This window comes from Hypanus sabinus, chromosome 11 (genome assembly GCF_030144855.1).
Source record: "Hypanus sabinus isolate sHypSab1 chromosome 11, sHypSab1.hap1, whole genome shotgun sequence".
In the NCBI taxonomy this organism is placed as follows: domain Eukaryota; kingdom Metazoa; phylum Chordata; class Chondrichthyes; order Myliobatiformes; family Dasyatidae; genus Hypanus; species Hypanus sabinus.
The window spans coordinates 77,040,181-77,061,858 of record NC_082716.1 but is presented as its reverse complement, the minus strand read 5'-3'; the positions used below and the strand labels follow the sequence as shown (position 1 = coordinate 77,061,858).

The 21,678-nt window shown below is 37.6% G+C and overlaps 1 long non-coding RNA gene across 1 annotated transcript; it reads left to right on the top strand.

Annotated features, from left to right (window-relative positions):
- Window positions 1-115: 115 nt before the first annotated feature.
- Window positions 116-21,666, top strand: LOC132402134 (uncharacterized). Its single transcript, XR_009514812.1, has 3 exons — window positions 116-707; window positions 6,894-7,649; window positions 21,632-21,666. It is a non-coding gene; the product is annotated as an uncharacterized LOC132402134 (long non-coding RNA).
- Window positions 21,667-21,678: the final 12 nt, after the last annotated feature.

Genomic DNA, 21,678 nt, shown 5'->3' with positions numbered 1-21,678 from the left:
CGTACAACCCGCATCAACAGCAGGCGCAGGCTGAAAACGAGTAGATTTGGCAGGGAGATCGAAACGTACACTCAATGGCTGTTTTTAAAATATATATATATTTTTTTTAATCCCACCCCCGTTGTCATTTAGAAGGTGGCAGTGAACTGCCTTGATGAACTCTTTGCATGGGGTAGGGTGGTAGCCGTACCATACCGGCATGCGGTAACGTAGTGGTTAGCACGGCTTTATTACGGCGTCGGAATTCGGAGTTCAGTCCCGGCGTCCTCCCCGAGAATGAGTGGGTTTTCTCCGGCTCCTCCGGTTTCCTCCCACAGCCCAAAGTCTGGATTGGGTTTGTGCAATGAACCAGAATTGGTAAAAGAACCCTTCGGAGCAAATGTTCATAATATGATCAAATTCAAAATTGGAAAAGAACACTGGTAGGGCGATGGCAGAGCAGCGTGGCTGGAATTTCTGGAAGCAATTCTGAAGACACAGGATATATACATCCAAAGATGAAAAAGTATTCCAAAGGAAAGATGACATAACTATGGTTGACAACAGAAGTCAAAGCCAGAGAGAGGGCATATAACAGAGCAAAAATTAATGGGAAGTTAGAGGATTGGAAAGTATTTAAAAACCAACAGAAAAGTCATTAAGATAGTAAAAACGACATACAAAACTAAGCTGGACAATAGTAAAGAGGATACCAAAATTTTCTTCAGGTACATAAAGTGTATAAGAGAATTGAGAATGAATATTAGATTCTGGAAAATGATGCTGGAGAAGTAGTAAGGAAATGGTCAAGGAAATGGCAGACAAACTGAATAAGTATTTTGCATCCGTCTTCACTAGCAATTTGGTGGAAGTTTCAGGTATCGGAGGTTATGAGGTATGTGAAGTTACCATTACTAGAGAGAAGGTTCTTTGGAAATTGAAAGGCATGAAGGTAATTACGTCACCTGGATCAGATAGTCTACACCCCAGAGTTCTGAAAAAGGTGGCTGAAGAGATTGTTAAGGCATGGGTAATGATCTTTCAAGAATCACTAGATTCAGGAATGGTTCCTGAGGACTGGAAAATTGCAAATGTCACTCCACTCTTTAAGAAGGCAGTAGAAAGCAAACTGTAGGCCAGTTACACTACCCTCTGTGGTTGGGAGGATGTTGGAGTTGATTATTAAGGATGAGGTCTCGGTACTTGGAGGCACATGATAAAATAGGCAGTAGTCAGCGTGGTTCCTCAAGGGAAAATCTTGCTTGACAAGTCTGTTGGAATTCTTTGGAGAAACAACAAGCAGGATAGACAAAGGAGAATCAGTTGATCTTGTGCACTTGGATTTTCAGAATGTCTTCATCAAGGTGCCATAGATGAGGCTGCTTAACAAGCTATGAGTCCATGGTATTACAGGAAAAATTCTAGCATGGATAAAGCAGTGGCTGAACGGCAGCAGGCAAAGAGTGGGAATAAAGGGAGCCTTTTCTAGCTGACTGCTGGTGATGAGTGATGTTCCATAGAGGTTTGTGTTGGGACTGATTCTTTTTATGTTATATGTGAATGATTTGGGTGATGGGGTTGATGGTTTTTTTGCCAGGTTTGAAGATGAGATGAAGATGGGTGGAGGGGAAGGTAGTTCTGAGGAAGTAGAGAGGTTACAGAAGAACTTAGACAGATTAGAAGAATGGGCAAAGAAATGGCAGATGGAATACAGTGTTGGGAAGTAGTGTTGGTAGAAGAAGGTAAAGGGTTGACTATTTTCAAAATGGAGAGAAAATACAAAAAACTGAAATGCAAATGGTCTTGGGAGTCCTTGTGCAGGATTCTAAATGTTAATTTGAAGGTTGAGCCTGTGATGAGGAAGGCAAAAACCATTTTAGCATTCATATCAAGAGGACTAGACTATAAAAGCAAGGATGTAATGTTAAGACTTTATAAAGCACTGATGAGGCCTCATTTGGAGTATTGTGAACGGTTTAGGGCTCTTATCTCCAAAAGAATGTGCTAAAACTGGAGAGGGTTCAAAGAAGTTTCACGAAAATGATTCCAGGATTGAATGGCTTGTGAATGAAGAGTGTTTGATGGCTGTAGGCCTGTACTTACTGGAATTTAGGAAAATAAGAGGTGACCTCATTGAAACCAATTGAATGTTGAAAGGCCTTAAGAGAGTGGATGTGGAGATGTTCCCTTTGGTGGGAAAGTCTGAGACCAGAGAACAGAGCCTCAGAATAGCGGGGCATCCTTTTAGACTGGCGATGGGGAAGAATTTCTTTAGCCAGAGAGTGGTGAATTTGTGGAAATCTTTGTCACAGGCAGCCGTGGAGGACATGTTTTTATGTATATTTAAGGCAGAAGTTTGTAGATTCTTGATTAGTCAGGGAATGAAGGGATATGGGGAGAAGGCAGGAGATTGAAGCTGAGAGGAAAGTTGAATCAGCCAGGATGAAATAGCGGAGCAAACTCTGTGGGCCAAGTGCCCTAATTTTGCTCCTATATCTTATGGTCTTATGCCAAAATTAGATGATTTTCTTTGTTCCTTTCTTGAGCAATTAATCTGCAAAATTCATACCATTTTCAACAAGAAATCATCCCTTAAATGTCACTTAAAAAGAATGTTGCCCAATGCAGTTGTTTGCTTTGAATAGCAGTAGTCTAGAATAGAGTAGATGGCTTATCAATGTTTGTTAAAGATTTATCTTAATGACTTGAAGCAGTAGCATCCAAGTTTGCTGATATGTTAAAGGTAGATGGGTAATTATGTTGCCGTCAGGATATTTGGATAATGCAACTTGATATGGATAGATTGAGTGAATGGACAAAATTTTGGCAAATGATGTTTTTTGTAGGAAAGTGTGAGGCCGTATACATCAGTAAGAGAAATCCAAAGACAGGATATTATCTAAATGGAGAAAGCTGCAGATGAGGAATGAACGCACACAAAGTGCTGGAGGAACTCAGCAGGCCAGGCAGCATCTAGGGAAAAGAGTGCAGTCGATGTTTTGGGCTGAGACCCTTCAGCGGGACTTGTGGAAAAAAGATGAGGAGTGGAATTAAAAGGTGGGGGAAGGGAGGGAGAAACACAAGGTGAGGGTATGTGGTGAAGTAAAAAGCTAGGAAGTTGATTGATGAAAGAGATACAGGGCTGGAGAATAGATAATCTGTTAGGAGAGGAGAGCAGGTCATGGAAGAAAGAAAAGGAGGAGGAGCATCCGAGGGAGGTGATGGGCAGGTAGGGTGATAAGGTGAGAGGGGGAAATGGGAATGGGGGAATATTGAAATGGGGGGACATTACAGGAAGTTCAAGAAATCGATGTTCATGCCATCGGGTTGGAGGCTACTGTAACACTCAGGCTTTGTTGGCTGCACAAGTCCAGGGAAGACAATCTCTGGTCCTTCCAAAAGGGTGAGATTGAGATGTGAGTCCACCCCAAAACCCTCCTGGTTATGTGGACGCTGCGTGATTTGTCCACGAAATAACAGACAATGTACTGCATACAATTAAATGATTTAGCTTTATAATTCTTAATTCGACTACAGGATTAGTGAAGAAAAAGTTTAAAAAACAGAAAAGGGCCCATTTTAATGAAACATTCGAATATGCTCAAGTTGGAGTTCATGGTTTCCCCCGCCGATCCTCCTTCAGTCCTCCCGGCCTTCGTCAGACCATGGTTCTGCTCCGACATCTTCTCTTCCTCTCCCGCCAAACAAAAGACCCAGATCACCCTTGTGTCTGGCAACTGTCATTGGACATCTCACATTCCAAAGCACCCGTTATCTCTAACCACAACCCAAACACTGCTTCTACACAAAGACCATTACATTAGCAGTGAAACCTTTTCCAGGGTGTTACACTGCCCAGATGGAATATAAGGTATTGTTCTTTCAACCCGAGAGTGGCCTCATCAAGCAGATGTCATATCGGAATGGGAATGGGAAGTGGAATTTAAATGGGTGGCCACTGGGAGATCCCACTTTTTCTGGCAGACGAAGTTTAGATGCTTGGCGAAGTGGTCTAATCTACGTTGGGTCTTACTAATATACAGGAGCCACACCGGGAGCACCAGATACAGTACATGACCCCAACAGACTCACAGGTGAAGTATTGCCTCAGCTAGAAGAACTGTTTGGGACCCTGAATGGTAGTGACAGAGGAGGTGTAGGGGCAGGTGTAGCACTTGTTCGTTTGCAAGGATAAGTGCCAGGAGGGAGATCAGTGGGGAGGGATGAATGGACAAAGGAGTCACTTAGGGCGTGATCCCTGCAGAAAATAGAAAGTGGAGGTGAGGGGAAGATGTGCTTAGTGGTGGGATCCCATTGGAGATGGTGGAAATTACGGAGAATTATGTGCTGGACGTGGAAGTTGGCGCAGTGGAAGGTGAGGACAAGAGGATGCTGTCCTTGGTGGGGTGGTGGAAAGATGGGGTGAGGGCAGATGTGCACGAAATGGAAGAGATGCGGTTGAGGGCAGCATTGGCTGTGGAGTAAGGGAAGCCCTTTTCTTTAAAGGAGGAGAACATCTTCTTCATTCTGGAATGAAAAGCCTCATCCTCAGAGCAGATGTGGCGGAGACGGAAGAATTGAGAGAAGGGGATGGCAGTTTTTCAAGTTACAGTGTGGGAAGAGGTATGGTCCAGATAGCTGTGAGAATCAGTGGGATTATCATAGACATCAGTAGATAAACTGTCTCCAGAGACAGAGACTGAAGGAGAAAGGGGAGGGAGGTGTCGGAAATGGACCAGGTAAATTTGAGGGCAGGGTGGAAGTTGGAGGCAAAGTTGATTGAAGTCAGCTAGCTCCGCATGGGTGCAGGAAGCAGCACCAATGCAGTAATCGATGTAGTGTAGAAAACTTGGAGAATGACACCAATGTCTGCTTGAAACATAGACTAATCCACATAGCCAACAAAAAGGCAGACATAGTTAGGACCCATGCGAGTACCTATGGCGACATCTTTTATTTGAAGTGGGAGGAGCCAAAGGAGAAACTATTGAGAGTGAGGACAAGTTCTGCCAGATGAAGGAGAGTGGTAGTGGAGGGGAATTGGTTGAGTTTGGTGTCCAGAAAGAAACATTGAGGCTTTCCTGGTGGGGGATGGAGGTATATACAGACTGGACATCCAGAGTGAAAATAAGATGCATGGGGCCAGGGAACTTGAAATTGTTGGAAAGATCAAGAACATGTGAGGTGCCATGGATGTAGGTAGGAAGGGACTGAACCATGGGGGATAAAACTGAGGTGAGGTATGTAGATATGAGTTCATTGGGGTAGGAGCAAGCTGAGACAATGGGTCTACCTGGACAGGCAGGTTTGTGGATCTTGGGTAGGAGGTAGAAATGGGAGGTTTGGGATGAGGGAACAATGACGGTGGCAATGGATGGGAGATTCCCAGAGTTAATAAGGTTGGTGATGGCATGGGAGACAATGGCCTGGGTGCTCCTTAGTGGGATCATGTTCAAGGGGCAAAAAAGCAATCAAACCTGGCTCTCAATTGTACAGGTTACAGTGGGACTGTGTGTACTGTGTGCAGAGTTGGAGACAGTATACTGACATTGGAGTCACTTAAAAGAGATACACTAGAATAATTCCTGGGATGAGAAAATTGTCCTATCACAAGCAAATAAAGAAATGAAATCCTTGTTCTTTGGATTTTGGTAGTATGAGGGGTAAACTTTCTGAAACATAACAGACTGAAAAAGAATTTCAGGATGTATATTGTATACATTTCTCTGACATTAAATGTACCTTTGAAACCTATTGAAGGAACCGTATAGGATAAATGTCAAGCTGCTTCCTCCAGTAGGAGAATCTTGAACAAGGGGACAGTTCTAAGATTGAGGGATGATTATTTAAAACAGAGGCTCAGGAACTTCTTGTAGAGGGTGGTGGTCTCTGGAGGTAGGTACCACAGGGGACAGTGGAAGATAAATCAGTCAGGGTATTTAAAAAGCAAGCTGATAAATTTTTAAAATATCAGAGAAGTGGGACTGTAGGGAACTGGCTGAAAGGAGGAAATGAGAACTGGGGTAAAATAACCATAATCACATTGAATGTAAGGGAAGGCTTGAGGATTCAAATGCCTTATTTCCATTCCTATTTTCTTACATTCTTATGAGATGATAAAGGTACTGATTCCTCTTCATTACTGTTCTGTCGATGACAGACTTTGAATTTCACAGTCCACAATATTTACAATAAAAGGGGCACACTGAATTTTTTAAAACTGCAACATGAGATTTTAAACATGTTATGAATAAATTTTCAGTGTATTACTATAGCATTACAACTGATCTCAGGACATATTCATCAATCCCTTTTTCCCCCTCCTCCGCCTCACAAGGAACTGAACAGAAATATGAAAATAACTGATAAGATTGGCCATAATCATCACTGACAATTTGGAGCCCCACAGGCTATCCATGACCTCTTTTTAAGGATACCCAAAATATTAATCCATATACATAAAATATGTACTTCATTCATTCATTGCCTAAGGGCATTTGAGGGCAAGACAAACACAATGTGTACCCAAACTGATCTTGAGAAAGCAGTGACATGTTGCTTTCTTGAACTACTGCACTCCACATAATGAACACGTTTCTGCAAATTGATACAAAGTTCCAGGAAATTTCCCTGGCATAAAGGATTCAAAGATTCAAAGTACCCTTACCATCATCCTCCAGATAAAAGGCCTTCAGAATTGGATATGCACCCCACTGATTGAGACTAAACGACATCCAAATGAACTAGTTGACAGCAGCATAGAAAGGTGAAAATACAGGGGTAGAACAAGACTGTTTGATGGCATGTTGCATCATGGAGCATCAAACCTAACTCGGGTTTGACATATGGTAAGATCTACAAAGTAATGGATGGATAGATGATAATACAACTATTATTTTCTCCTGTGCAATTAGGATTGAAGAGATGGGGTGCTCCAAGTGTTTGCAGATGGATTGAAATTGTTAACCTACCTGTCTCACGGTGGTATCTGCCTGTTGTTTAAATGGTTGCTGGATGGCATTGATGATGTAATGAAGATCCTGTCTCCCACTGTCGTCTCAGGATTTTTGTGATCTGTGTGTTCTTATGTCTGCATTGAAATTGATCTTTGGACTGTAACAACTACTGTTAATGCCTTCAGTTTCCTGGGAGTCATTACCTAAACTTTACCACCTCTTTCTGCTTTTTTCAGTCTATCTTTTTTGCTCTGTTTAGTTGCTTTTTGCTAAGTAGCTATATCTGCTTTAGGGTTACAGGTTAACAGCATAGGTCCAGGCATGGCAGACACTACTTTTGGGAATGGTTAAAATCTGCCTGTATCATCAGTTTAGTAAGTTAGCAGGTGATCCCATTAGTCATGCTGAGTAAAATTTAGAGAAGGCACGGCATGAAGATTCCTCCTAGCTGATGAACTTAACTAGGACAGTCTTGGCTTAAGTCTTGCCTCTCTGACTGGAGCCCTGTGACTAGTGGTGGACTGCAAGGATCGGTGCTGGGTCTGCCGTTGTTTGTCACCTATATCAATGATCTGGATGATAAAGTAGTTAACTGTGTCAGCAAATTTATGGATGATATGAAGATTGGGATTGTAATGGACAATGAAGAAGGCTCTCATGGCTTGCAGCAGGATCTGGACCAGCTGGAAAATGGCAGATGGAGACAAGTGTGAGGTAAGACCTACCAGGATAGGTTATACACAGTGAATGGCAGGGGATTGAGGAGTGTAGAAGAACAAAGGGATCTGGGAGTACAGGTCCATAATTCATCGAAAGTGGTGTCACAGGTTGTAAAGATTGACTTATGAAGGCCAATATACCAAAATCTAAGTATTGCGTATAGGAGATGGGACGTTATGTTGAAATTGTATATGATGTTGGTGAGATCTAATTTGAAATACTGTGCGCAGTTTTGGTCACCTACCTACATGAAACATGCACTGTAAATAAGGTTAAAAGAGTACAGAGAAAATTAGCAAGGATGCTGCCATGTCTGAAAGAGCTAAAATATAAGGAACAATTAAATAGGTTAGGACTTTATCACTTGGAACATAGAAGATTTTTAAAAAAAAATCTTTTTTAATTGAGTTTTCAAATAATTACAGAAAGAAAAAAAATATACCCTTCCCTCCTCCCCTTAGCCCCTCCTCCCTAATGTCCCTATAGAAAAAAAAGAAAGTAAGAAAGAAAGAAAGAAAGAGTGCCTCAATATTGGAAGATCCCCACATGCTCCATGGAGTTCGTAATAACTTTAGTATATATATTTATTTATTTCCCCAAATAACCAATTATTTTATCTTTGGAGTACCTATATATTTAATCCTGTCTTTTGTAAATAAGGGCACCAAATTTTCAAAAATGTTTCATATTTATCTCTTAAATTATAAGTAATTTTCAAGTGGAATACAGTTGGAAATTTCATTCTTCCAACAATCTATACTTAAGTATGCATCCGATTTCCAAGTAACTGCAATAGCCTTTTTGGCTACTGCCAGTGCAATTTTTATAAATTCTTTCTGCTATTTATTCAATTTGGGTTTTGATTTTATCCCTTCAATATCACCTAATAAAAATAATATTGGATTATGTGGAAGTTGTGTTCCAATAATTTGTTCCAATAAAACTCTTAAATTTTTCCAAAAAGGTTGAATTTTAGAACAAGACCAAGTAGAATGTAAAAAAGTACCGATTTCTTGGTTACATCGGAAACACTGATCAGATAAATTTGGATTTAATTTATTTATTTTTTGTGGTGTAATATATAATTGATGTAAAAAATTATATTGCACTAATCTTAACCGGACATTTATTGTATTTGTCATACTATCAAGACATAGTCTTGACCAATTTATTTCTTCAATTTTAATATTCAAGTCACTTTCCCATTTTTGTCTTGACTTATGGACTCCTTGTTTAATTGCCTGTTTTTGAATCAAGCTATACATACAAGAAATAAATTTTTTAGTTTTTCCTTTTTGAATTAAAGTTTCTATTTCATTAGATTTTGGCAATAGCATTGTTTGACCTAATTTTTCTCTTAAATAAGCCCTTAATTGGAAGTAACAAAAAAGAGTGTTGTTTGATACTTCATATTTATTCTTTAATTGATCAAATGACATTAATATACCTCCTTCAAAACAATCTCCTATATATCTAATCCCTTTTTGAAACCAATTATATAGAAGTTGATTATCCATTGTAAAAGGAATAAGTCTATTTTGAATTAAAGATCTCTTTGCTAATAAAGATTTCTTTGTCTTATCATCAACATTTATCTTATTCCATAAGTCAATCAAATGTTTTAATATATGAGATTCTTTCTTTTCCCATATCCATTTAGATTCCCATTTATATATAAAATCTTATGGTGTATTTTCTCCTATTTTATCTAGTTCTATTCTAATCCATGTCAGTCTATCTTTCTCAAAAAAAGATGCAATAAATCTAAGTTGATTTGCTTTATAATAATTCCTAAAATTTGGAAGTTGTAACCCTCCTAGATCAAATTTCCATGTCAATTTTTCCAATGATATTCTTGACATCTTACCTTTCTAAAGAAACTTCCTCACATATTTATTTAACTCTTGAAAAAACCTCTGGGGTAGTTGTATTGGTAGTGATTGAAATAAGTATTGTAGTCTAGGGAATATAATCATTTTTATGGTATTTATTCTACCTACTAATGTTATTGGTAATACTATCCATTTATCAAGATCTTCTTGAATTTTTTTCAATAATGGTAAGTAATTTAATTTGTATAAGTTCTTTATATCATTATTAACTCTTATACCTAAATATCTTATACCATTTGCTGGCCATCTAAATTGAGTTATTAATCAACATTGACTATAATCTCCTTTAGTAAGAGGTAAAATTTCACTTTTATCCCAATTTATTTTGTAACCTGATATTTTCCCATATTCTTCTAATCTATAGGATAATTTACGCAACGAGTGCAATGGGTTTGTTAAATAAAGCTGAACATCATCAGCAAATAAGTTAATCTTGTATTCTTCCTGATTAACTCTGAAACCCTTAATATCTGGGTCCATTCTAATTAATTCAGCTAATGGTTCTATCGCCAACACAAATAAAGCAGGTGATAATGGACAACCTTGCCTAGTTGACCTTGTTATCTGAAATGGTGTTGAAATTTAACCATTTGTCACTACTTTAGCTTTGGGATTAGTATTTAAGGTTTTAATCCATTTTATAAAAGATACTCCTAATCCATATTTTTCCAATACCTTAAATAAAAAATCCCATTCCAATCCATCAAATGCTTTTTCTGCATTTAAAGCAACTGCCACACTCATTTCCTCCCGCTTTTGTGCCAAATGAATTATACTAAATAACCGAGTTACATTATCTGCCGATTGTCTATTTTTAATAAATCCTGTTTGATCCATATGTATTAATTTTGGTAAGTATTTAGATAATCTGTTAGATAAGATTTTTGCTATTATTTTATAATCAGTGTTTAATAAAGAAATAGGTCTATATGATGTTGGCTTTAAAAGATCTCTCTTTTTTGGCAATACTATTAAAATAGCTGTCGAAAAAGATTCTGGAAGTTTATGCGTTCTTTCCACTTGATGTATTAACTCCATAAAAGGAGGAATTAATAAATCTTTAAACTTTTTATAAAATTCAAGTGGAAAACCATCTTCTCCTGGAGATTTATTACTTTGAAATGATCCTAGAGCTTCTTCGACCTCTTTTAATGTAAAAGGCATATGTAATCCCTTCTGTTCTTCCGTATTTAATTTTGGAAGAGTTATTTGTGATAAAAACCTTTCTATTTTGACATTATCATTTTGTGATTCTGATTTATACAATTCAGAATAAAAATTCTTGAAAATTTCGTTAATTTCTAAAGGTTTATAAGTAATTTTATTTACTCTTGTTCGAATTGCATTTATCGTTTCAGAAGTCTGGTCTGTTGTTAACTGCCATGCAAGGACCTTATGTGATCTTTCACCTAGTTCATAATATCTCTGTTTAGTTCTCATAATTGCTTTTTCTGTTTGATATGTCTGGTGTATTATATTGTAACTTCTTATTAATAAGTTGTCTTCGTTTTACTTCTGTCATATTTCTGAGATTCTTTTTCTAATTTTGTAATCTCTTTTTCCAATTTTTCTATCATATATTCCTTCTTAATCTTAGAAGTATAACTTATTATCTGACCTCTCAAATATGCCTTCATTGCTTCCCACAATATAAATTTATCATCAACTGAATGTGAAGTTGTATCTAAAAAGAACTGAATCTGCTTTTTCGTAAAATCACAAAAATCTTGATGTTTTAGTAATATTGAATTAAATCTCCATCTATAAATTGATTCCTCTTTATCTATCATTATCATTGTCATTATCAAAGGAGAATGATCTGACAATATTCTCACTTTATATTCCATATTCTTCACTCTATCTTGAATATTCATTAATAATAGGAAAAAAATCTATCCTTGAATATGTTTTATGTCTATTTGAACAAAAAAATGAATAATCTCTTTCTTTTGGATTAATTCTTCTCCATATATCAATCAAATTTAAGTCTTTCATCAATGATAGAGTTAATTTTGCTACTTTTGATTTTGTGACAACCTTTGTTGATCTATCTAAAACTGGATCTAGACAAAAGTTAAAATCTCCACCTATTAATATTTTGTGCCTTAGCGAAATTCAAAAAGACCTCTTGTATAAATTTTACATCATTTTCCTTTGGTGCATAAATATTCATAAGAGTCCATAGTTCTGAAAAAAGTTGACAATGTATAATTACATATCTCCCTGCCGAATCAATTAATATGTTTTGTATTTTAATTGGTAAATTTTTTATTAACCAAAATTGCAACTCCTCTTGCCTTTGAATTAAATGAAGCTGCAATAACATTTCCAACCCAGTCTCTTTTTAATTTCTGATGTTCTATCTCTGTTAAATGTGTTTCTTGTAAAAAAGCTATATCTGTTTTCATTTTTTTAATGTATGTTAAAATTCTTTTTCTTTTCACTGGTCCATTAAACCCATTAACATTAAAACTTTAAAAATTCAGCAAATTAGTCATTATTTTTAATTATGTTACTCCAATCTATAATAATACCTAATCTTTCAAATTTTGTGGTATGTTGGGAACTCTTTTTAAAATTCTCCATGTTGCTATGTGTGTCCCCACCGATCATCCAGGCAGAAAGATAGAAGAAAAATAGAGTATAAAGAAAGAAACAAAATACCCCCTTACCAATGTTGTGAAAAAAAAGAACACAACATTACCCCCCTCTGTTGTACGGATCATGGCAATCGCCATGATTACACACGTGAATCCCGTAGTAATCAATCCAAAGCTCCCCAGCCCCCCTGCAACATAAAAAAGTATATATATGAAGAAAAAAATACTATTCTCAATTAGTATTTCTGAAATTTTGCTTTTCTCCCCTGTATCATCCTTAAATGTCCATCACTTCCAGTCACTGTCTCTGTCTTCATCTTTAATCCATTACGCTTGGAAATCTCTATGTGTAATTAGTGAGTAGTTGGGAGTTTTTGTGTGAACTCCTCCGCTTCTCGATAGGAACATAGAAGATTGAGGGGAGATTTGCTAAAGGTATACAAAATTATGAGGGGTATAGACAGGGTAAGTGCAAGCAGGCTGTTTCCACTGAGATTGGGTGGGACTACAACAAGGGTGATGGGTCAAAATCGCCCAAAGTAGCAATAAAAAATTAAGCAAACGGATACCAAAAACACAGCATAACCTGAATTATAGAGTCCAATCCACAGACTGTGTTGATTAAACCTTGACCAAGACCCAGAACTCCAGAAGCAAGAAACTTATTTCTATTTTAGGATGGAATTTGATTCAGAAGGGAGCTTGATGGCGGTGGCATTACCCGCACACCTGGTGGTCGAGGTTTTAGCTTTGGGAAGTTTGGCCAAAGATACAGTGAGTTAGAGTGCATTGTAGATGACAATGACTATATTCACAGTGCACTGCTAGTGGAGTACACGCTTAGGGTAAGAGATGGAGTCAAGTAGACTAACTTATTTTGTCATATTAGGTCATGGAGAGACTCAAGTGTTTGAAGTGAATACTGAGCCTCTGATCTCCTTTAGCAGTTGCAGCAGAAACGGGTGTTCCAAGCTGAAGCTTCTGATTGTTGGTGATCCATGGATTATTGATGGAAATGTTGGGCAATGGTAATGGTATTGCCATTTATGTCAATGGGAGGTAGTAAAACTCCTAGTTAAATATGATTATTGCTTTGTCATATATATATGACACGATTGTTATCTGTAGTTTGTTAGCCAAACTTGAATGATGTCCATTATTTACTTCTGCTCCTAGGTGTGCCACCAACCACCCCCAGTTAGCTCATTTCAGCATCTGTGCTGCTTTTTCAAAATGTCTCACGGCCCTAAAAAAACCCATATCAGCTCACCTGATGTGTTCACCAGCCAAATTTAAAATTTAAAAAATGCTTAAAAATGATGGGGACTGGTGTAGAGATCTTAGTCCCTCCTGGACTGGTATAATGTCATTTCACTACACTTGCCTAGATTTAATTTAAATCATCAGGGCTGTTAGTCTGAAATTAAATCTACATATTATAATTTATATCAAAACAATATATGCTGCAACAAACTCTGCCATTGAGCAAAGTCATGACTGATCCAGTGTCATACACATCCCCTAATGATCTTTATATCCTTCGATTCTTTCAATATTTTCAAATACCTATCAACTTAACATTTTGTAACTGTATAGCCATTGTTTTGAGGTAGAGAACTCCAAAGATGCAAAATAAAAAGCTCTTTAAATCTCTTCACATAGTTCAAATTCTTTATTCTTGTCTTTTCCTCTTGGTTCACTTTGTACTTACAACAAAACCAAAGTATAAAGAGTTTCTGAACTACACAGGATTGTGCTTTGTTGTGTTTTAATGACAAATCTACACATTTCATTGAGCATTTTCCCACTCCTAAATTGTTGGCTCCTTATTCTGGGTCTGTTCTTGTACTAAATTCACTAGTTTTTTATACCCGTACGATCAAGCTATCAAAGTCTCAATGAGATCACTTCATATACTTATAAACTCAAGTGAGCAAGGACCAGTCCTGTTCAAACCCTCTTATCTTTTGAAACTGGCCAAGTGAATCCAAATTGTATTCCTTCAAAGGCTAGTATAGTTTTTTGATGTAGACCAAAAAATACAGTCTCACAAAATTCCCTTCATTTTATTCTCTGACTGTTTTGCAATAATGCAAACATAACATTTGATTTCTTATTTGCCTGCATGTTTACCTTCTGCATCTCATGAACCAACAAAGCAAGATACCTCTGTAATTTCCATTTACCAGTTTTTCTTCTCTTTGTCAAACTGCACAATGTTACATTTCTTTCTGCGGAAGAAAATATCAAGGCCTTACATTGTAATGGGCACTGAAGGGCTGATCATTTGTTTTAAAATGTGAATTCAAAGTCTACAATCATTTATCTGTAACTAATGTACTCTGTGTGGCTGAAATGTGCCTCGCAACCGAGATATAAAAATAACTATCTGTACTTCCTTGTTCGGAGAATTTTCATATGTCTGCGGTTGACTCAGCTTGCCTGATATATTTTTTGATAACTAACATTTAAGTAAAACGTGAGAATATATCTTTGCTACTTCGCTATTCGGTAGAATTGCTGGAGTTTCTTCAGGTTTAAGTGCTTTTTGTCACGTATGCTTGGGATATAAATATGAATGTAATCTTCTGTTGGGCAGGGCTGCAGGGCTCCGCTTTTAGGAGTCTGGGCTCTCCATGATATTGTATAGTAAAGAATTTTCTACCGCACTCCCCCTCCGGGTCTGAGTACTTTTTAACGCCACACTTTCTTTACAGTATCTGTAAATCAGTACATTTTGTCACCGCCATAACATGTCTGTATCCCTTTTCAGATTCTTTGGGTCTTTGTAACAGCTTACCTTACACTCATCTTTTGAGTCTAAAGTGTTCGCAAAAGTACCTTTGGTGAAATACTTATGTGCATGCCAAAGAATGTTGCTATCTGGATAATGTCCTGTTATTCTTCAGCTGACTTCTACTATTTTAACTTTTATTTTGAACATAGAACACAGAACAGTTCCTTTAGCCTATGATACTGCACAGAACTAATTAAGCTCATGACATCTAATCTCTTCTGCCTTGCAAATGGTCCATATCCTATTTTCTGAATGTTCATGTGCCTATCAAGAGCCTTGTAAACACTTCAATCCTATCTACCTCCACAACTATGCTTTCAGTGCATTCCAGCACCCAGCAATCTGCATAAATAAACTTCCCCACACATCTCCTATAAACTTGCCCCCCCCTCACCTTAAATACATGCCCTTTAGTATTAAGCATTTGACCCTGGAGAAAAGATACTGGCTATTTATTCCTGTCACAACTTTATAAACATATAATAGGTCTCCAATCCAGAAAAAACAGGTAAGATCCTAGTAAATAATTTCTGCATCCTCCCTTAAGCCACAAATTCCTTCCTATAACTGGGCAATAGAACTGAATGCGTTACTCCAGATACGGCTTTACCAGAGTTTTATAAAGGTGCAACATAAATTCACTGACTGCTGAACTCAGTGCCTCTACTAACAAAGGCAATCATGCCAAATGCCACCTTTACCACTCTATCTACTTGTTCAACCACTTTCAGAGAGCTATGGACTTGTATCCCAAACAACACACACAAAATGTTTTTTTTCCATAGTTGCTGCCTGGCCTGCTGAGTTCCTCCAGTATTTTGTGTGTGTTGCGCAGGTTTCTAGCATCTGCCGATTTTCTCTTGTTTGTGACTTGGATCCCAATATCCCTCTGTAAATCGATGCTGTTAAGGATTCTGACATTAACTTCTCCTTTTTATTTAATCTTTCAAAGTGCAACATCTCAAACTTACCTGGATTAAACTACATACAGTACACCTAACATGTGTATGTATATGTTTCTTTACTTGCCTAACATTTCTGCAATTTGATTTCCAAATAAGTATATTGATAGTTAAGCTAATTGTCATTTTATGGTCACTCATGAATTCATTCAGCAATAACTTTCTTTAATATGGTGAGAATTAGTCAAAATTTCTTCTCTGGAATATTGACACAGGAATTAATTTTTGATAGCTCAATATATAATTTATGTGATTACTTATTTATATCTAAGCAGAGGATTGACGAGGTCTTTATGTCCTCTTACACATGTTTCACTCATTCTTCTTTTGAATTTGATAGCACATAAAGAGAAGCTCATCAACTACAACCAGGTTCATTTAATAATATCTTTAATACAGTAAAATGTACAAAGACTCATCACAAGAATAGTTACTGTACAATACTTGTCATGAGCAATAACACCAGGCATTAGTATAGCTGAGGGAGAAGTTTTTAGTCTTCTCCTATGGCTAAATTGAGAGGCACAAAGGAGGGAATTTCAGAAATTAGATCTCACTCAGCATATAATGGTCCAACCGCTACAATTACTTCAGTTTAAAGTGAGATTACTCATCGATCTGGTTACTTAAGTTTAAGTTTTGAATTATACTATGAACTTAAGAAAGAGGAGTAGGGATAGCCTAACTGGCCCCCTCAGCCTGCTTCTTCATTGAATAAGGTCTTTCCTGGTCCAATTTTGGCCTTGGTTTCAGGTTCATGCCTCATCGCCTACAGACCTGCCCACTTTAATACGTGCTTTAATACGTTCAATGACTCAGCCTTCACCGCTGCTTAGGGAACTGAATTTCCAAAGCTTCATGATCCTGTGGGAGGAGCAACTTCCACTCACCTCTTTCTAGAACATTTCATCCTGAAGCAATGTTTCATACCTTTAGATTCCTCCACAAGGGGAAGCATGATCAAGGAGGCTTGCAAAACATTTACCTTTGCAAACCTCCTTAGAATCCACCATGATTCATTAAGATCACATCTAATCCTTCAAACTGTGAATTATAGGGGCAACTTTTCTTCATAACCACCTAAATCCCTTCTTTCCAAGAATAATACCTTCTATTAATTGCTTCCAATGCAATCATTATTAGGCATGGTGACCAGAATTGTATCTGGGATTCCAGTCTTACCAACACAATACAGAGTTGCAATAAGCTCTACCTTTTAACTCCATCCACCTGGCAAAGAAAATCAAACTTGCTTTCCTAATTTCTTGCTTACCTGCTTGCTCACCAAAGTTCAAAGTAAATTTATTATCAAAGTCACTAAATGCAACCCTGAGGTTCATTTTCTTGTGGGCATACTCAATAAGCCGATAGAATAATAACAATAACAGAGTTCATGAAAGACTGCTCAAGTTGGGCATTCAACCAGTGTGCAGAAGCAACAAATTATGCATATACAAAAGAAAAAAATAATAATAAATAAGGAATAAATATCAAGAACATAAGAAGTCGTCTTGAAAGTGAGTCCATTGGTTGTGGGAATGTTTCACTGATTGGGCAAATGAAGTTGAGTGAAGTTATCCCTTTTCATTCAAGAACCTGCTGGTTGAGGTTTGTAACTGTTCTTAAACCTAGTGGTGTGAGTCTTGAAGGTCCTGTACCTTCTTCCTAATGGCAGCAGTGAGAAGAGAGCATTTCCTGGGTGGTGGGGATCCCTGACAATGGATGCTGCTTTCCTGCGACAGTGTTTCAAATAGATGTGCTCAGTGGCTAGGACAGTTCTACCAGTGATGGACTGGGCCACATCCACTACTTTATTTTAGGATTTTCTGTTCATGGGCATTCGCGTTTCCATACCAGGCTGTTATGCAGCCAGTCAATAAACTCTCCATTAAACATCTATAGAGGTTTGTTAAAGTTTTAGATGACATGCTGAATCTTTGCGAACTCCTAAGAAAGTAGAGGTGTTGCCATGCTTTATTCATAATTGCGCTTACGTGCTCGGCCCAGGCCAGGTCCTCTGAAATAATAACATTTAGGAATTTAAAGTTGCTAACCCTCTCCACCACTGATCCTCTGGTGAGGACTGGCTAATGGACCTCTGCTTTCCTTCTCTTGAAGTTTAATCAGCTCCTTGGTCTTGCTGATATTGTGTGAGAGGTTGTTGTTATGGCACTGTTCAGCCAGGTTTTCAATCTTCCGCCGATATGCTGATTCATCACCACCTTTGATTCAGCCTACGACAGTGGTGTCATCAGCAAACTTGAATATAGCAATGGAGCTTTGCTTAGCCACAGTCATAAGTTTAAAGCAAATAGAGCAGGGGGGTAAGTACACAGCTTGTGGTGCACCTGTGTTGATGGAGATTATGGAAGAGATGTTGCTACCAATTTGAACTGACTGGGTTCTGAAGTGAGGAAATCCATGATCCAGTTGCACAAGGAGGTATTGAGGCCAAGGTCTTGGACCTTATTGATTAGTTAATGGGGTTAATAGTATTGAATGTTGAGTTGTAGTCAATATAGAGTATTCTGATGTATGATTCTTTGCTGTCCAGATATCCAGGGATGAGTGAAGGGCCAATGAGATGGTATCTGTTGTGGACCTGTTGCAACAGTAGGCAAATTAATGATCAATCCCCCATATTTTGAGGGTCAAAGCGAGCATAGAAGTCACTGAGCTCATTTGGAAGCAAAGCCCTTGTCGCCTTTGTCACTTGGTTTAACTTCGTAAGAGGTGTTGGTGATAGTATTCAAGTCCTGCCACAACTGTCAAGCATCCTTCGTTGCTTCAAGTTTAGTCCGAATTGCCACTTTGCGCATGAAGTGGCTTTCCGGACGGAGATCATAGCTGGACGTCTTGCAACTCTCCATGTTTCATGCATGAAAACATCAATGTCTCCTTGTACCACTACTCTTTGTTGTTTCTGTCCATTTAAACAATATTCTTCTTTCCCATTTTCTTACCCTAGCTGGCAGGTTTACATTTCCCCACATTATACTGCATTTGCCAAATTTTTGGTAAAATATTTAACCTACTTACATCATTGCAGATTTTGCATCTTCCTTACAACTTCTTTTCCGACTTATATTTCAGTTGGATTAGAATTGAAATCACTGGCATATGTCATGAAATTTGTTGTTTTGTGGTAGCAGTACAGTGAAAAACATAAATCTAAATTACAATGAGAAATATATAAATAATTGTTAATTGTACATGGTACATTGTTAATTGTTAATAATTGTATATAATTGTTAGCAAATTTGCCAACAATATTTCCTCTAACATTGTCCATGGTTATATCAACAAAATTCATGGCTTACTTATGCAGCCCATTTTTTTCCATTTTCTGTAACAGTTTGCACAGTATATCTCAAATATTATATTTCTTTTGAAACCATTAAGTTGTATATTTGATCTGATCTAGTTGTAGTTTGTGAGCTGCTTTCTTTTCCTCCTGTTAGGTTTCAGTTTTTTTGGATGATTTTTTCACTGAAGTGCATTTGTAAAAGAGACCAACTTGTAATAAATAACTCCAAAACAAAAATAAAAAGGGAACTGCATATTCTCTTAATTCCTGAAAATGAAGCATGGTTAACATGCAAAGTAGAAATTATTTCCTCCATCTTGCTGAGAGAGTAAAAATGCGTTTCACCCAGCGGTGTAGATCTGAATTTGGCGTAATTGTGTAAAATGGGTTATAGTGAGTTATCCCTCATAAATTTACTTCCATCAATTAAACTATTAAATGACATTGAGATGAAATTCAAATCTGACCTTGACTTGCCAATATGCCCTTTACTGCACAATGTCAATAGTATTTTTCAGGTCACGTTGGAAAATTCTTTGATATTTCTATGTTTTGCGAGGGAATAGGGGAATAGGGAACATTTTCAACTCGGGTAAAAGCTGTGGGATGAGAGCAGGTTTTAGACAAATTCATATAAAACCATAGGAGTGGAATTGGGCCATTCAGCCCATCGAGTCTGCTCCACCATGCCATCATGGCTGATTCATTATCCCTCTCAACCTCATTCTCCTGCATTCTCCCCATAACCTTTGATGACCTGAATCCACAGGAGCATGTGCAATTCTGATATGAAGTACACACCACTGAACTTAAATGAAAGTGCAACCCAGAAAAATGAAATTATCACTAAAGAAAAAGTCATCCAATGGATGAGCATGACCCTCCTTGGAAGGCATCCCCATGGTCTGAGCGGACTAGATGTCGACAAGGAAGTTTCAAATGCCTGGCTCAGAGATGGACACCTCTTCCCAGAAACGAAGGCTTCTTTCTGGCAATACAGAACCAGGTGGGCAACACAAAAAATATCAAAGTATATAACAAAAGACCAACAAATTCAAGACGATAAATGTAGAAAATGCTAAGAGAAATCAGAAACTATCCAATACATTACAGGATCCTGCAGTTTAGCTCAATCTGTTTACTTACACAGGCATAATCAAGTGGCAAGTATCATTCACCAAAATCTTGCTTTAAAATATAAACTCATTAAAGACACCACACCTTACTATAAATACAAACCTGATCCCATTTTAGAGTTGGAGTCCTACACATTATATTATGACTATCCATTATTACAGACAGGATAATCCATAATAACCATCTGGATATAATATTGCATGATAAACAAGCAAAACCATCTTAATAGATGTAGTCTTTCCAAGCACACATAACATAAAGAAATCAATAGTGAAAACACCAGAAATATACTGAATCACGAGAGGGAAATTTAAAGACTATGGATCATGAACAGGGTATACATTGTCCCAATAGTGATACAGGCATCCCCGGCTTTACGAAAGTTCACTTTATGCCACTTTGCTTTTACGAAAGACCTACATTATTACCTGTTCTCACTAACTGAAAGAAAGCCAAAGAGGATTTTCGCTTTAACGAATAAAGGTGCCCGCTTTAAACTTGCGTTTACCTGAGAAAGACTACCATGACCGTGAAGCCTTGCACGGGCAGGTGTGTGCACATCCGTGCACGTGCTGATTTTTTTCTACAAATCAGTTTTTGGCTAAATCTTCCCAATTCTGGTAAAGTGAAACTACACTGTACATGCATTATCTCTATATAGGTTGTGTATTTATCATATAATTCCTGCTTTTACTATATGTTAGTGTTATTTTAGGTTTTATGTGTTATTTGGTATGATTTGGTAGGTTATTTTTTGGGTCTGGGAACGCTCAAAAATTTTTCCCATATAAATTAATGGTAATTGCTTCTTTGCTTTATACCATTTCAGCTTACGAAAGGTTTTATAGGAACGCTCTACTTTCAGATAGCGGGGAAAACCTGTATCTACAAAGTCACAACACAATAGCACTAAACAATAAGGCCTACACAGCAATATTTATGTAAATCTTCAGAAAGCTACAACACTAAACACCATTAAAATGGTGCAAAAGTTCCTTGCAATTGAGAAATGAGTGTGCTTGGCTTTGCCTGTAGCTCAACTTTTAGCAGCTCGAGTTGAGAAAAAAAAATTAAAAAGTAAAATTTTGGCATGAAGAGTTACAGCTCAGAAACAGGCCAGTTGGCCCATTAAGTTCATGCCAGTCTTCAACCAACCATTTACATCAATCCTGCATGAATCTCACTTTTTACTCACCCCACATACTCATCAGTTGCCCTGAGATTCTAACATTCACCTACACGCCTAGTGTAATTTACATGAGCAACCCACTCTTCTTGCAGATGTGGGAGGAATGTGCAGCACCCAGAGGAAGAACACAAGCTTCATG